The sequence below is a fragment of the Lissotriton vulgaris genome, chromosome 2_1 (genome assembly GCF_964263255.1).
Source record: "Lissotriton vulgaris chromosome 2_1, aLisVul1.2, whole genome shotgun sequence".
In the NCBI taxonomy this organism is placed as follows: Eukaryota; Metazoa; Chordata; class Amphibia; order Caudata; family Salamandridae; genus Lissotriton; species Lissotriton vulgaris.
The window spans coordinates 2,118,687,176-2,118,705,705 of record NC_141687.1 but is presented as its reverse complement, the minus strand read 5'-3'; positions in this window follow the sequence as shown (position 1 = coordinate 2,118,705,705).

Here is an 18,530-nt window from a genome sequence, read left to right as displayed (position 1 = left end):
CATTTTTCACAACATTGGATCTCACGCAAGCTTATTACCAGGTTCAGTTGGTAGAAAAATCAGAGGAGCTAACAGCATTTATAACCCATATGGTTGTGTTCAAGTTCACAAGAATGCCTTTTGGACTTGTTTTCACAGCCTCTGTATTTCACAGAGTTATGGCCCCAATATTTAAAGAAGTTATGAATGTTAAATGCTATCAGGATGATTTATTGATTTTTGGAAGTACTCTCTCTGAACAAGATTACAGGGTGAAAGTGATATTGCAGAAGTTAATGGATGCTGGGTTTACTCTAAAAAGAGAAACATGCAAGTTTGCTGTGAAAGAGGTTAACTAATTGGGTCATTCAATTTCAGAAAGGGGTGTAGCACCAAAGAAATAATTAGTGGACACCATTTTAGAATTGACTGCATCATGTACTAAGGGAGAAGTGTTGTCATTTCTTGGTGTGATGGAACATTTTGGAAAATGTATCCAGAATCCTGCAAATAAATCTAACAACATGAGACAGTTACTTATGAAAACTAAGGAATTTAAGTGGACTTTGGAGTGTCGATATGAATTTAATAGTTTAAATAGTGAATTCCAAAATGAACTCAATTTACAGGCATTTATATCTCTAGAGGAAACGATGATAGTCACAGATGTGAGTTGTAAATGTATAGGGGTATTATTGAGATGGTAAGGAACAATTGAATGGCTGAGCATCTAGGAGATTAAGAGGGGCTTAATGAATTATTCAGTTGTGTAGAGGAAGCCATTGGCATTATATTGGGCATTAAACACATTTTGGAATTTTATTTGGGGGACTTAATTTAGAGTTGACACAGATCATATTCCATTAATGGAGATATTTCAAAGGAAATATCTAGATGTTATTTAATCAAGGATCGGGAGATGGGTAGTGGCCCTCCAGTATTTTAGTTTTGTTGTGAAACATGTACCTGAGGTTAGTAATCTGACAATGGATCATTTATCTAGATTAATGACGAGTGTAGACAAAATTGAGGGCATATATACAAGCCCCTATTGCCACCACAACATCACTTTTTTCTGAAGCTGGGGCGGCCAACGGGGCTTTGCCTTATTCACAAGACTATGTTATGCCTCTTAACGTGATTTAACGCAGCCTTGTGAATAAGACTCCCTTTCATGCTATACTTAGAATGAAAGCGGTGGGCAATGGGTGTTGCGGTGGGCGATCCACTGCAACACCCATTGATTTTGACGTGGACCCATATTTACAAGAGCGGCGTAAATATGAGGCAGCGCCAAAATTAAGATTAGGGAAATCCTGGTCTTAAACTGGTGCAACATGGAGAAATGATTCAATTTCTCCTCGTTTTTGCTGTTTCAACAGCAAAAGGCCATCGATTCTTTATGTGCAGGAAGGTGACCCTTTTAGCACATAAACAATCAATTTAAAAAATAACATTTTGCAAGTACTATATGTGCTGCATTGAGCAGCACACATAGAAGGTTAACATTTCCATTTCAGACTGTTCATGCACAGAAAGGAGCACCGTCCTGCACATAAAAAATCTTCCCCTACAACACAGGCACCCTAGCACTATGGTGCAAGGGTGTCTGCGGTGGCATTAGGCAGCTAAAATAAGCCCCAGCACAGGGGGAAACGCGGGTCTGGACCGTATCATTGTAAATACGGTGCAGCCCTGCGTTTAAGAAGTGGTGGAGCGCGGCATTAAGCCAAGGTGGCTAACTCAACGGTCGGGCATTTCCTCGTAAACATGCCCCTGAGTCTTTGGATGATATTCAATAAGACAAATCTTTTAATGTGTGTGAGATCACGATAGGATGTCTTAGAGAAGGGTTGCGGAAAGAAGAATTAAGGAAGGATGGTGAGTTAATGGCAGTTATACAAAACTGCAGTTCGGTAAAGGTCATGGAAAATCTTTGTATAAATCAAGGATCAATATATTTGCTAAGTTAGCGGTGGACAGAGAAATATTTTTGGGAGGGACAAAATTGATACCTCCTGGCTCATTGAGAGGGACATTGATTGAGGAAGCTCATCAAGGTCGCATGGGGATTGTTAAAACAAAGGAAAGATTAGGATACAATTTCTGATGGCCAGGGATGGACTTAGGTTTTGAACGTGCAGTTAGAGATTGTGTACAAATTAGGAACATTGAGAAGGTGTTTGCAACACATTCAATGCCAATGGTCTGCTGGAAATTACTAGAAAGTACATGGCAGGAAGTTGCCATTGACATTGTTGGACTACTGAGAGGTGAGCAAAATCTGCTGTTCTTATTCGTAAGGATGAATTTGTACTCCAGATGGGTAGAGGTTTCTTGTGTAAGGAACATAACAACCGAAAGTGTTATCAAGTTTTTGGAAGAGGTGTTTAAAGGGGAAATGTTCCCCAAATATCTGCTTTCTAATGATGGGTCTCCATTGTGTTCCACGTTGATGGAAGACTTTCTAGAGTCATGTGGAGGGAAAGTTTGCAGGGATCTTAATGAGAATTAGTCTAGGGAGTGCAGAAGAAGTGCACAGAGATGTACTTTTCTATCATATTTGAAAGACAATGTCAAATAGGACTCTAAGGTGTGCTGCATTTAATGCCAATGTTAAATAGGTCAATATAGTTTATTTTATGCGTTTTTTAAATAACATTGAGTCTACGATAATATTATACATATTGTTTTATGTTGGTTAGTTATGGTAATAACTTATTGAAGGAAAGAGAAGTGTGCTACCTGTTTGTTAAAATTGGATGTCACCATGCTATGTGATGTTACATGTAACATGGATGGTGAAATAAAATGTAGTTTAAATGTGAAAAAGTCAATTTGCCCCAGTGTCCTTGTTGAATGAGGTGGTATAATAAAGTATCTCTCATTTACCCTTTACAACATGTACTGCGTCTTTTGTACATGTTACAAAGAGGTTCTGTGCTCAACACCCATTTCCCGAAGACCTTCCAGCATAGCCTTTTTTTCATACACAGACGCTTATGGGTCCTAGCATGACCGTGGTCTAACATCTCATGCATCTTAATATTTCTGTAAAATATTTACCTATTCCTAAGATCTCGATGTTCAACTGCTTTGGATCGTCATTGTTCTATGTCCTCAAATATAGCGCAGCATCAAATATACTAAGAGTATTTGTACTGCAGGAGATGCATATACCCCACATTGATGCTAGAAGATATTTAGAGGTATTATGGCACTCTCCATTATTTATACTGCAGAAGGGATGAGGATGTGGGACATGACTACAATTCCCAGAAACTGTGCCAAAATACAGATAAAATAGCATGGTAAATAGCTGAAATAAAATTCAAAAAACAGATTGGTGTGAAATCTGGTTAGTATTGCCATAATCATAATAATGAGGAGACAGGTGAGCTGTTTATGGTGGGATATGCTAAATGTATTATGTTATTGTTAGGAATGGGATCTCTAGTTAGCAGGGGTATGCACCATGTCCAAGTAGGAACCACCACTCTAGTCAGGGTCAGTCTGATACCTATCCTAAATGAACCTCTGCTCACCCTCTGGTAGCTTGGTACAGAGCAGTCAGGCTTAACCTAAGAGGCAATGTGTAAAGTATTTTTGCAACACTTGGTACAGTAAAACAGAGAAAATACAAAGCATAATAATAATACACAGCTTAAAAAATAGAGCTTAATTTAAAGAACCAAAACCAAAACGACCAAAATTTAATAAGTAGAACCAAAGTTATGAATTTTGAAAGAATATCTTGAAACATAGTGCTGAGAGTCATAAAGTGCCAACCAGGGCTATCTGGTCACGCTGGACCAGGTCATGTCTGGAAAATCAAGCCGACCGTGATGGAGTGCAGGTCATATTCAGAAGCCATGCAGGTCCTGATGATGGCGATACTTTGCCATCGGAGATGAATGCATCGGATCTAACTGACGCAAAGTAATTGATGTGAGTATTCCTGCAAAAAGAGACGGAAAGCCCAACTCTAAGTGCCCAGGACAGAATTGACACCACTTGGGGAGGGAAGGACTCACAGGTGGCAGAGTCCAGAGGCTGAAGCATAGGTAAATGAAGTCTTTGATGTCCATGATACCTGGGAACAGGCGCTAGCCAGCAAGCCCATGGAGTCACTTGGTTCTGGGGATGTAGAGATTCAGGACCAGTCCTTCTCACCCACCAGGCAAAGGGCAGCAGGGCAGGAACAGTAGAGCAGGAATTGGGCAAATCCAGAAGAGTGTCAGTTCTTTTAGCAGCACAGCAGTCCTTCTTCCTGTCAGAGTGTCCTCAGGTCCAGAAGTGTACTAAGTTGATGGTGTCAGGGGTCCAGTACTTATACCCAGTTGAAACTTTGAAGTGGCAGAGACTTCGTAGAGAGGCATTTGAAGTACATAAGATCCTTGCCCTGGCTCCAGACTCACTACAGGGGGGCATGCTGCTCCTTGTGTGGGTACAGACACAGCTCTATCTTGGTGCAAGTGTCAGCTCCTCCCTTCCATCCAGCCTAGGAAGACCCATCGGCTTGGTGATGGGCCATCAGGATGTGAATGGCACACTTCAGCTCTATTTGTGTGTGACTGTCTAGAAGGAATGCACAAAACCCAGTAGTCACCCACCTCAGATGTGTATTCAGAGAAAGGCACAAAATGGGGTGAAGTAAGAAAATGCCAAATTTCTAAAAGTGGTACAAAAGGGGGTGGTGATGGACGGAGCATCCGAATCAAACACTCACACCCAGTCAAAGGATCTGGGTTTGATCCATCACCGTTCTTTAGCCCACTCTGCCACCCCAGTTCAGACATGCCATATGCAAATCAGTCTGACCCTGTGCCTCATGGGAACAGTCCAGCTCGTGAGTGTTTGATTGATTCAGATGCTCCGTCCATCACCACCCACTTTTGTACCGCAAATTTCTAAAAGTGGCATTATCAGACTTACAATTTAAAATCCAACTTCACCATTAATTGGGATTATAAATTGTGAGTTCAGAGATAGCAAACGTGAAATATCCATCTTGTCCCAATAGGAAATTACACTTATATAATGTAATAAGGTATTCTCAATGCTAACCTATGGCACAAATAGGCTTTGTTGTAGTGAAAAATGAATTTAAGAGTTATTCACTATCTGGACTTGTAAAATTTAAAAGTAGATATCAACCTATTATTTAAATTGCACCCCTCCCTCTGGACTATCCAGGCCTACCTTAGGGGCAATTTATATGTATTAGAAAGTAAGGGTTAGACCTGGCAAAAGGTGAAATATGTTCATATGGCTTCTATGGGTGGCACAATCTGTGCTACAGGCCCACTACTGGGCACATGTAGTTCACTTTACTAGGGATTTACAAATAAATTAAATATGCCAATTATGGATATGCAATTAATACTATTTTTTAGGGAAAGCGCACCTGCACTTTAGCACTGGTCAACAGTGGTGAAGTGCCCAGATTTCTAAAGCCTGCAAAAATTAAGCCAGCAAAACAGGAGGTCAGAAAGCAAAACAGTCAGGGTAAACCACACAAGGAAATGTATCCAAAAACCGGCACTGGATACAACTAACAGGCGAGTATACTAAGCCCCTATATAAGGAATAAAATCAATGCAAGGCTAGATTTTGGCATGAATGATGTATAGAAAAACTAAATTTGAAAAACAGCTTTGTTTTTTGGCTCACCATGGGTGTTTTCACGAATATTCTTCTTTTTAATTAACGATGAATTCCAACACAAAGCACAAATAGCAAGTGAAGTAGAATACATTTCAGGTCATGACAATGTGAAAGTTAGTGGTATATATATTTGTTGAAAAGTAGCCACTAAGTTATGAGGTTTATATAGAGAATACTCATGCGTAGATTAAAAATCTCATTAAGAGAACATGGAAGTTTGTAGTTTATGAAAAATCATCATCTATATTGAACCAAACTACACAAAGGAAAACATATTTTTCTGTTTCCATTAAGACACTAATTAAGAGTGTGTGAATGGTGCATAATATCACAAGCGAACAGGGAAGGACAAATGAGCAGGATAGGGTGGTAGTGGTTGGAAGTTAGTACACAAGTAATAAAAAATAAACCAGCTGTGGGTTCCTTTTTAATTCCTTTTAAGTCAAATAATAGAAATGAAGGATAGGGTTATAGAGAAATAGGGAAAGAAAATAAATGTACTGAAAAAGAGGGAGGATAGGTAGGCGTATGGGGGCTATGAGGGGCACCACCCAGCAGAATGTGCAACTCACATAGTGCCACCATGTGCTACGCAATACTGGATCTTTTTATATGGTCAAACTGTGAAGGGCTAATATTACATGGCAAGTACAAGCGAGCTGGAAACTCCTGAACAGAGTGAGTTACGACTCGTGGTTAGAGATGGTGTACAGCCGACACCCATCAGGGATTTTGCAACCTCCTAGGACATCGGATGCAGCTTCAGCATCTTTAATTTTTATTTTTTAGAGGAAGGTCACTTCAACCTCCAAGCCACCCTCCCTCCTTGATGCTAGCTCCTTCACATCTGACATGGTAAAAATATTGTTGAGGTTGGCAGGTTTGCCACACAGAGGAAAAGGCAATAAAATGGAATGAAGAGGAGTCAAAAAAATAGCAAAGCAGGGAATGTAGAGGATATAAATAAATGAGGGAGTGGTGATTCAGGGTATCTCCCTCTGAGGATGGTAATAAATACATTTAAAAAACAATGGAGAACAGAGCAGCGCCGGTGGGGCGGTAAGACAGAAAACAGCAAGGGAAAGAAGAATCTACATCACTTATTGAAACAACAATTAGTGAATACAATCTCGAAATCAATGAAGGTTTCGAAAACTTTGTAAATGCAGTTTATCTTTGTTAAACTGAGATTTTATATCACTCAAGTAAAGCAAAATGCATAATTTTCCAGATATATTACCGGTAAAAGGTTAAGACTATTTTGATATGGCTCAAAAATATTTGAGTGTAATAATGAAATTTGAAAATTTAGCAATAGTATGAAGTCAGAAGGAAATAGATGAAACATTAGAAAGATAAATGAATCCGATGTAATAGACTCAAGTATAGGAATACCGGTAAACATCATCCGTGGAAATTCAACAACATGTATATATGTGTGGCTAGCCTAGACCAATTATGATTAATGCTGAGAGGATTTTGACTGTGTCTTTTGGTGCTATACACAGGCTACCATTCAGCTTGCTTGAAGTTTGTATAAGTCTAGACTGACCCTCCATAATTGTCCATAAGCTGGGATAGTATTTGTGAATATTACAACCAACAATTAAATGAAATTCCCACTGGCACCAATTAAATTAGCAGGAAATTATATAATGAAATTCAGTTGATAAAACATAACCTATGAACTCCTTGAAAGCAAGCATTTCATTATATTCCTATGACCTTTTAGTTCCGAGTTTGATTAAAGCTTTTAAAGAATGCAGAAAAATGTGATGCAAATGCTAAATTCTCCACCTATCCAATTTATTTTTGAAAAAAAGAAATGGTAAATGTTTTCTGTCTGAGCGAGACTTAAAAAATAACCAAACATGACATTTTAGCTACTCATCTAAGAGCTGGACTCAACCGTCCACAGCAGGAAACCGAACCACTGGCGACGAAAATGGAGGGGGCCTCCCTGCACGGTGCGAAGAGGGCCCCCCTCCAGGCTCAATTAGGAGCTCTCTGGCCAAAGTGCAGTGCCGAGGGGGCCCCTTGGAGCTTGGGGCCCCCGCACTGCAGCGGCTGCGGGGGCCTGTGTTACGCCCCTGGACCAAACAAGAGATCTGAGGAATGAATGCCTTTGTTAAATGTAGTTATTACATGGAGGGGCTTTATGTGCGCCCTCCTGCTTTTCCTGAGATCTCACATGTTCCCATTTACCATTCGATGTTCCGCGCTTCTTTGGTGTCGTGCCCTTTTATTATTCAGAAACTTCGTACACAATTCTTCTATTAATTTTTATTGATTTCCTGAAACTCCTCTGCCGATTGCTGGCACAGACCGTAAATATTGCACTATTTACGTACCTAGAAAGTTCAAAGACACTGCCTCTATATTTTAATGCAGTATATGGAGGAACGACTGCACTTAGGAGTGCCATTCCAGTCACTTTGTTTAAGCTTGTTTTAGGCATTTCTGAACATTAGGATTACCTACAGTAAAGGTTCTCTGACTTGCAATGAATGATCGCAGTTTTGACAGCCGATTGTGATCTTCCATTTTGCAGTGCTGTGGTCTCATTCATGATCAGTAATATATGCGTGAAACTTTTTTAGACACTCCCAAATTTTTGTATCTGCTTTTCCAGTGTGTACTGTATCGCTTTTCAAATTGTAACAGTGTTTGTGGTCGTGTAGTGATCACAAACAACATTGCCAGTTGCATTAACATGTTGTGTTGTGGTTACTCCCAGGGCATAAGTCCAAAAAAAAGAAGTGGGGGGAATTACCAAGTGAGGCACTATGCAAGCGACTTCATGGCACATGACATCACAGCGCGCGACTTCACAGAGCGTGACATCGCACATGTCATCACAGACAGGGGCATCACGCAACCTATGACCTCCCAGATGACAGCAAAAGAACTGACATCAGATCTTAAGACCGTACACATATGTTTAGCGGGTCTACCGTGAGTACATTTGAGTGCATTACAATAGTTAACAAATGAGAATTTGCGTTGGTGTTGTGCCAAAAATTGAGACAACCCCGACACAAAATCTGTGCCTCAACTTATACATTTATTTTTTCAAACTCTGCCACAAAGTAATTGGCAACTAGAAGGAAAGTGGCAATAAATCTGTTCTGCTTAATTGGTTGCAAAGTCTGCATTTTAAAATATCTTTTGGGGTTAAGGCACCTGCTGGAGAGATCTTTGTGTGCCCAGTACATCTCAGGGAACAATGATAATGGTAAAATAACTCTGGAGGTTAATGTATTTGCTGAAGATATCAGTATATACATGGTAAGTGGGTTACTGCTTTTAACACAGAGATCCTTTTGTTACTTGCAGTTCATAAATTGTAATCCTTGTAATATAGAACAGTGAGCCATGAAGGACATGTGAGTCCTACACCTTGAAACCCCCACTATCTTATGTAACACATCTTGTACATTGGTTTAGACACATATTATTTATTGTGCATGCCCATCTCTTAAAAACAGGGACTGGACAAAGTCAAAAGCGTGCCTCTCATAAGTACTTGTGAAGTGATAAGCTATGTGCCTTTGTTTCCCCTCCATTACATTTAGGTGTGAGGCAACTCAGCTCCCAGCCAGGATACTCAATCAAAAGAAGGCCTAATGACAGCTTAACTTTGTCCTTTGTTATGGGCACAGCTGGAGTCTACAATATGAAGGACCTGTACCCGCCTACACGTTGCTGCTCGGAATTAAAGCAGACCATGCACAGGCTTTGCTGAATGTGTCTCAGTGTCAGAAAATTACACCTAGACGAGTTCAACATATTTCTGTTGGGTCTAACATCTTAACATAAACAATAGTTCTGTCGGGTGAAAAGTGATTCAGACTTTTAGAACATGAATTCATTCAATTATTTGTCAGGTTGCAGTATTACTTGCTCTGAAAAGACAGAAATGCAAATCCAAGACAACAGATAGGGTATAAACAAATAATTTTATGAATTTACTGTCATTCATAATTACCCTGTATTCAACATGTAGAGTAAACATGAAGTATATTTTACAAAACGGCGCATCAGACTAAGGTGATCGTGATATTGAGTGCAGTGATCTATCGTGCAGTGGTGAAATAGAACCAGTGACTTATATACAAGGGAAGGAAGGGAGGGGGATAAAATGTTGGCCAAAGCGATTTTCAATAGGAGATATTCCTCTGTGCCACTACGGTTGGCGATTTCTATGGAATACTCTCTGTTGGTCCAAGGGTTTCTTTGTCGACGTTTCGACCCTAGTGACGCCCGATTTCCTGGTTCAGAGCGGGTCTTCATCAGGGCAGGATGGGGTGGAGGGGGTGATGTCGCCTCTGAGGACCCAGGGGTGTGGAGGGCGCACCCAGACTTGACTTCCACTGAATCTCAAAGGCAGTGTGCTCAGATTCCAGTGTGGAAGGATCCTAATCCAAGCAGAACGGATAATTCAAATTCTTCTTGTATATCTCCTCTTTCGTGATGTGGGTAGCATAATGTAAGCTGCTGCGATTCATTTCCTTCTCGTTTGGCAGCTCAAGGTAATGATTACTAAAAGAAGTTAGTAACCATTACCTTGAGCTGCCAAACGAGAAGGAAACAAATCTGCAGCTTACATTACGCTACCTACATCTCGAAAGAGGGGATATACAAGAAGAATTTGAATTATCCGTTCTGCTTGATTCAAATTTCCGCTGCAAATACATTTATACCATTTGTAAACATTTTTATAGTAATATATTCACATCTTTATTGCAACTTAGAGAACTGTACAGTATTACATCTCCATTCATTCTACACCTCCTCCATTGAGTTGGCCCTTGACAGCACATAAAATGCTTACCCCAACAGTCAAAGAGATTTAGGAGGCCGCTTTTCCATTACAGATCGAGTACCTAGAGGCATATTACCAAGGGCCTTATTGCCGCTTTAGCTGGAATTTTTCCCGCTAAAGTGGCGATAATTTTATCGCCCTATTACCTAGCTGTCGCTAACACCAGTTAGCGACAGCTAGTAGGAGATAGCGAGCATCTTTGGGCCCGCTTTGCATCTCAGCGACATGCAAAGTGGGCGTGCCAAGATGTTAGAGACTGGAAAGAGTCGCTAACATTGCTATCTCCTATTACCTACTTTTGGAAATATTCGCGCTAAGCGCGAATATCTCCAAAAGCTAACGCCTGACCAGAGCAGTTCTTAGCCATGTTATCCAATGGTAGGTGGATAACATGGCTAAGAGCATTAGCTCTGTAATACATGAATATCGCTGACTTTTCAGCGATATTCATGCATTTCGACCGATTTTTATCGCTTTTGAGATAAACCTTGATAATAGCAAGGTTTATCTGCAATAAAAATCGGCGGAGCTCGGCGATAATAATATTGTCGCTAAGCCAACATAGCGATAATTATCGCTAGTTGTTGGTAATATGCCCCCCAGAGTCCTAAATAGTGGGGGACACCAGCACTCTCAAATTTGAGAGTGTTTTCTTGTCTCACCGACGACAAGTGTCAGGGAAAAGTCTATTAACCAAAATGGCTGCCATTGAAAAGTCCTAGGGCCTTATTTATGAAAAGTGACGCATCGCTGCGTGAAAACAGCGATGCGTCACTTTTCACTGCGCCCTCCTTGCGACACCAATGATGCATCATATTTACAGTATGACGCATCATGTCGCAAGGAGTTACAGATACGTCAGTATTTCTGAAGTATCTGTAAGCGCAAAAGTGACGCATTGCTGGAGTGTGTCACAAAAGTGACGCAACTCCAGCAATGCGTCCTTTCACATGGGGAAAGCCCCATGTGAAAGGGCTTGCGTCAGTCTTACGCCTGCTGTGAGACAGGCGCAAGATTTTGACGCAACAGCGTCCTAAAAGTGACGCAGTGAAATCTCATAGATTTCACTGCGTCTCTATTACCAGGCTTTTTGCGGGGGAACGCCCCCTCTGCATACATTATACCTGACGCAGGTATAATGTGGCGCAGGAGTTTAAAAAGTGACGCATCTACCTAGATGCGTCACTTTTTAAATATGGCGCAACAAGGCGCATGTTTTACGCCGCCGATGCGTCACAAAAAGTGACGCATCAGCAGCACAAAACTGACGCAAGGCCTCATAAATGAGGCCCCTAGATTCCTTACAAAACTCTTTTGCTATGGACCACTTGGCAGCCATGGAAAGAAAACGTAATTCTGGAAAGCAGGCCACTATGAAAAGGATACTGCAAGCCACCTCGTTGTGTATCATTGGAGAGACTACAGGACATGGTGGGTGCATCTGATAGATCAGTTAGTGTGTTGCCGGTATAATGCAATTTTGTTTTCTCCACTGTTGCATTTTCTTTTCAATAATTACAGTAAGCACCTCCACTACCTGTTGCAGTCTTAAGATGTGTGATTTCATATTTATAAATGTGGGATCCCCAGCTGAGTATGATTCACAATCATGGTAGAATCTAATGGATGTACTTCAGATCTAGATGAGCTCCTACTGACATGCTCTAAATACCAGCATTACCGAACGTTTGCTGACTGCTGAAAATAATAAAATGAGTATTGAGATACCTGAGACCCATCTGCCTTTTAAGAATGACACCTCAGATATTGATTGCAATTTCAGTTTACTACGGTACATAATTGCCACCTCATTAAGAATGGAGATTCTGTCTGAATTGTCACGCGAATCTGGTTACTTTTTCACGGGAACCAACTAGGGCTAGCAACTCCTGAGTGATAATAGTGTCACAAATTGATAATTGTAATTATGAATATCAGGCCACAGAAAAACTCCATCTTTATCTACATGAAAGTAGAGAGCCTTGAGGCCAGGAATCTGACCGGGGTAGCTCGCCACTATCATCACTCTCTGTCGCTAAGATTACAGCAGGTTTTTATTGCAGCCCACATCAGATTCAAGACGCTCTCTGTGGACCATAAATCCTTATATTGACTTTGCCCATTAGAAGGAAAGTAGATTAAATTAGTGAACCCATAATCGAACATTGTGTTCTGTGTCTAGAAGCTGGTTTAGCATCATTCAATTTAACAGATATATCCTGGGAGACAAATTGCTGCAGGTAATGGTGGTTTAGCTGTGTAAAACACTTCCAACTGACATAAAAAATCTACTGGACTTAGAATGCTTTGTGAAAATAATGGCAACCTTATTCTTTGAAAATGTCTTTTGTGCTCCCAATGCATGCTCCAAGATACTATTAGGATTTCGAATAAGAAATTGAATTATAAGTTGGAGGGGGTGGGGACCCACTTCAAATAAGAATCACAATACTTGTCACAGAGAGGCTCTATTGTCACTAAAAAAACAGTGATTAACCTGCTGGCAGTTTGGCTCAAAGCAGTCAGACTTAACTTAAAGGCAATGTGTAAAGTACTTATGCGGTACTCATTCAGTAATAATAGTAATAAGGCGAAGACACAACTTAAGAAAAACACCAAGACAAATTAGAAAAACTTAGAATATTTAATAATATCTAATAATTAGAGCAGGAGATATGATTTTTAAAAAGTTTTAATTATAAATAGCGCTAAAAAGCACAAAGTGCCAACCACATTTGGTCACACTAGATCAGGTCAAAGTCAAAAGTTAAGGCCAATCAAGAGGGAGCATGGGTCGGATACAGGGACCAGGTATATTCCGGTGTAAGGTTTGCTTTACGGCTTAGAAAATATATGGAGAATGAGTCGTAGTCAACAAGTTGTTGGTGGTGCAAGCTGCAAGCTGGATCCGAAGTGGGGATGAATGCTGACAGCTTGCTGAAGAGTGAGGTCACGGTGTGATCATCAAAGAAGGCCGGAAAGGGGGCGTGGCCAAGCCGAGCAACAAGATGGCAGCCTAATCTGTCGGCTCTGCCGACCAAACACAAAATCCTCAAGATATCTGGTTAAAAGTGACTAAAGTAGGGCTTCAATACCACAATCTGCATTCGGAAGGGCTACGGAACAGACTGATACCACTTGTGGCCAGAAAGGAGGTACGAAACGTAAGCGGCGAGATCAGCGCCATCGGAACGGAGTGGGACAGAGGAGCGGCCGCGCAGCCCGTCAGCTGGGGGTGTCATCGGCAGCGTATGATCACCGGAATCACTGTCTCTGGTGGCTGGATAGATGGGCGCCTGCATGCGGCACCCCACTGAGTCAGGCAGGAGGGCCCGGACCACAGCTGCCATCTTCCGAGGGCCGTGATTTGCCGTGAGCGTGCCGCCGACACTCCGGCGCAGAGGAGAGCAGAGAGCTGAACAAGGAACCGAGGGGCCGGTAGGCAGATAATTGCAGCATCGGTATCAGCGCCAGTATCGGCCTCCACCGAAGTGGACAGATCTCGAGGAATGCCTGAGGTGAGGTGGAAGCCCCGCGCCGGCTGGGGGAGAGGTGCAGAGCCGGGCTGCCAATTGAACTACCAGAAGAACTTCATGCGGCTCTGCGCACCAGGCGCACCAGGAACAGCACGGCCAGAACCGCAGCGCAGCTGTGTTAAAAGAACCGATACACAGCTGCCCACTTGCAACTTTTACCCATAACAAAAGTCAGTTGAGGTTTTGGACTCCCTTTTGACTCATGGCATACCACGCAAAGGGCTCATTAGCCGGACGTTGTGGTGCCCCCTGCGGCCGCCTGGTGACATCGCACAGCCGCCCTGTTCAGCTGGCCACAACAGTCATCGCGCAAGAGAGCACAGATGACTGCTCAATGAACTCACGATTAAAAGATGTCAAAATGAAGGTGACCTCACTGGTAGAAGACATGTCAGAGTTGAAGAGAAAGGTGGATGAACTGCAAACGCACCCTGCGAAGCTAGAAGCGCAGTTGGATAACTATGAAGGACACTCCAGGCGCAACAACGTCTGCATAATTGGGGTACCGGAATGGGCGGAAGGGTCATCTGTGGACCTTTTCGTGGCAGATCTGATCACTACTTACCTCAAGCCACAAAGACTCTCCAACTTCTTCTCAGTGGAGCGAGCACACCAGGTGCCAGGAGGCCGACGAGGCCTGGGGCTCCCTCGTAACCACTTCTTGCCAGGATCTTCAATTTCCGCGACAGAGATGTCATCCTGTAATGTGCCCGCTCCGCCTTGCAAGTGGAATTCCAAAACAGTTGCATCATTTTCTTCCCGGAATTCACCCTCAAGGTGCAACAACAACGACAAAGCTTCCTCGAAGTGAAGAAGGTGCTCCGGGACAAAGACTTGAAATATGCTATGATGTTCCCGGCCAAGGTGGGGGTGGAATGGGAGGGGAAATCCTGCTTCTTCACCACCCAGGAGGAGACCTGGGACTGGCTGGAGGGATGGCGTACGGCAGCCCACCAAACAACCATGTCTGGGGTGTGAGGATGAACGGTGACGCCGAGCTTCTGGTGGTGGCTCGGCACAGCCGTATTTGAATGAAGCGGCGGGTGGTGCCGAATAACTGGTCTGTATGTTTTCCCTTTGGGAGGTGGAATGATTCCAGGTGGACAGAAGGCTGTGGGGATAGAGTTGTCTCCACCAAATGCATCAGACTTTTCTTGTCTTGAGTTAGAATGTCATAGATGACTTTGTTGTACTGATCTTCTCTAAATTTGCCTGTTGTCCTGCTAACCACGTGTGTGATGTTGGGTGTATATTAGGCCCTTGTGGATGCTCTTAGCATAAACATGTTAGACTATCAATGTTAATGTTGGTAAAACAACCTTTCTCAGGGAAGAGTGCCCGGTTTGGCTGCATGAACCCCTAAGTTCTTGGAAGGGTGGGCAATAGGCACTTTGCTAGTTTGGGGGCTCGAGGTTTTGTTACTGCGAGCAAGGAGGCAGGGTAAGGATGTTGGGGGGAGTGTATGTTGGGTATGTGGGGTGGGTGAGAGGGGATTGCATTTATGTTTTGATTTTAGCATTGTTTTTGTTCCGGCATGTCATCTTCGATTGGTATCGGAAGCAATTTGCGACAGATGCAGTGTTTGTAAGGCTCTCATTGGCTACTGTGCTTAGGAAATCAGTGAAATCCGTACTCATTTCCTCCTTGATGTGCTCTTCTCTGGAGCGCCGTGCACCTTTAACACAGTGGGATGGGTATCATGCATAAGCAAAAACCTAACCTGTTATCCTGGAATGTAAATGGCTGGGAGACAAAATTAAGAGAGGTTTGGTTCTCCAATTCCTGAAACGGCACTTGCCTGTTATCGTTCTTCTACAGGAGACCCAACTGTTGGGTAATGGTTGTAAGGCCTTGTCACGGTGGGGTTTCCAAATGACTGCTGACTCCGCTTTTGGTTCTGGTTCCCTGGGGGTGGGCATTCTTGTTCGGAAGTCCTTCCCCTTGATTGTCAACATGGGTAAATTTGTAGCGGTGTCCGGGGTTTGGGAAGGGACCGCCCTCAACCTGACATCAGTGTACATTCCACGAGGCCGACACACACAGGCCGTTATCGACCTTGGTGATCTTCTCATGAACCTGCCCGATGGGAGATTATTGATTGGGGGTGATTTTAGTTCCATTGTTTCTGCCTCCCTGGATCGTGCCCCAAAAGGACCTGCCGAACTCACGCAAACGCATACATAGACTTTTGGGGACTATGGGCCTAGTTGACTTCTGGAGGTGCCTGTACCCCAGGGACCTCCAATACACGCATCTTTTGAGTCCCTATCGCTGCATGTCACGTATAGACTATATACTCACACTCGCGCAGCAGATCTGCACTGTCAAAGATATTCAATATTTGGCTAGGGGGATTTCAGATCACTCGCCTGTGCTGTGCAGGGTGGAAGTGGGGGGAACCCACGGTCGGACATGTGGCACTGATAAACCCATGGTATCTCACTATAACCTCCTTTAGGGAGAATTTGCTGAGTGGATCTGACCTTTATTGTCAGGTAAACCTGGGTTTGGTCAGTTCATCTGTCTCACTTTGGGAAACCTATAAAACTGTTATTCGGGGGGTTGTGTTGGGACAGTTTGCCGGACAACGCAAGGAGAAGACTGCGGATCTGGTAAATTTTAGAGGGTGAGATCCTGGTTTTGGAACGCGCAGTCCAATTACAGGACTCAGAGGAAATGCGTCACAAGCTCTGTATTAAGAAGAAATAATTCTCATACTTAGCCACTGACGTGGCTAAAGCACAATATAGGGCTACACTTAGTAGGATCCATGATGTAGGCAATAAGGCAGGCAAGTTGCTGGCATGGCTGGACTGCAGAGATGAAGCATGGCGTGCAGTGGTTGAAATTGCCACTGACCAGCATTCCTGTATTACCGCTCCCCAAGACATTGCGGATGCGTTTGGAAGACACTACCACTCCCTGTATACTTCCCTCATGATCTCCTCAAGGAAGGAGGCTTCATCTCTCCTACAAGATATTCAAATGCAGGCTCTTACCACAGAGGAAAGCTCCGACCTGGAGCGAGACCTCACAGTAATTGAAGTGGAGAAAGCCATCCATCACCTATGCGGGGGGAAAGCATCGGGATCCCCATAGAATTATTTAAGCTGACGGTGAATATGACGGTGAATATGACTGCCCCTTTTCTCACGGACATGCACTGAGAGTAAATTGATTGGAATTCTTCCAGAGGATCACAGACTGGCTACCATCATTGTCATCCACATCCCGGGCAAGCCCGCAAATCTGTGTTCCTCATATAGGCCCATCTCGCTGCTCAATTGCGAGGCCAAGATCCTCGCGAAGGTCCTTGCCACTCATCTATTGTAGGTTCTTACCAACCTGATCCACCCGAACCAGTCTGGGTTTATGCCGGCGAGAAACAGAGAGTACTCTGCAGGGCGGGTACGATAAGAGAGAACGCTGTGGTGGTGTCCCTGGACGCTGCATCGGCCTGCATTACTATTGAATGGCCATACATGTCTGCTGTGCTCCACAAGCTAGGATTTGGCCCAGAATGTATTCAATGGGTGTGCCTTCTATATTGCCAACCATTGGCACAGGTGGTCGTCAATAATGGGAAATCACCTGTGGGTAGGGGCACCAGGCAGGTCTGTCAGCGCTCCTCTTCGCCTTTGCCTTGGAGCCCCTGGCAGAGTGGATCCATCAGGACCCTGCCCTCAGGGCCCTGAGATGGACTCATGGCTGGGAGGATTGCATATCATCGTATGCAGATGATATCCTGCTTTTTCTAGCCTGCCCAGCAAAGTCTCTTAACGTAGTAATGGACATATTACACATCTTCGGCGGGTTTGCGGGCTATAAGATCAGTAGGTCCAAACCGGTTTTCTATGTTCTTAGTGGGCAGCGGCCCGACTCCTCCGGGGTTGCCAGTTGACTGAGGCAGTGGAAGGGTTTAAATAGTTAGCACGTCTGAAATCTGATGTCTAGCACTGGAAGTTGCTTCTCTTAACTCTCCTGCGGCGTGCAGCATTATTTAAGATGATGTCCCTCTCCCAACTTCTGTACGCGCTGCAGAATATGTCTCTTCCCGTCGCAGCGTCGTACTTCAAGTAACTGGAGTCTACAGTGTGGGATTTGCTATGGGAGGGTAAGCCCCCCCACATCGCCACGCAAAAACACACACTGGGATGGTTTGATGGTGGCATTGGGCTCCCGGATATGAAAAGATATTATTGGGCCTTACATCTCTTTGCTATCAACCAATGCAGTTATCGATGGCACAATGACATGGCCTTTCGGATAGACCGATGGCTCATCCCAGGGAGCGTTTTCGAAGGGGGCGTTGTACAGAACACCTCTGACACCCGTCCCGTCGGGCCCAACCAAACGTGCCGTGCAGGTATGGAAAGATGGTACTAGAAGCCTGGGTTGGGAGGGCAAGCTCACCCGAGCATTGTGATCAGCTGGGTCGGTTGTCACGTTCCCTGAGTTTTGACAAATGGGATATCATTGGAATCTCCAGAATTGGGGACCTTTGGAAATCGGGCGAGGTCATA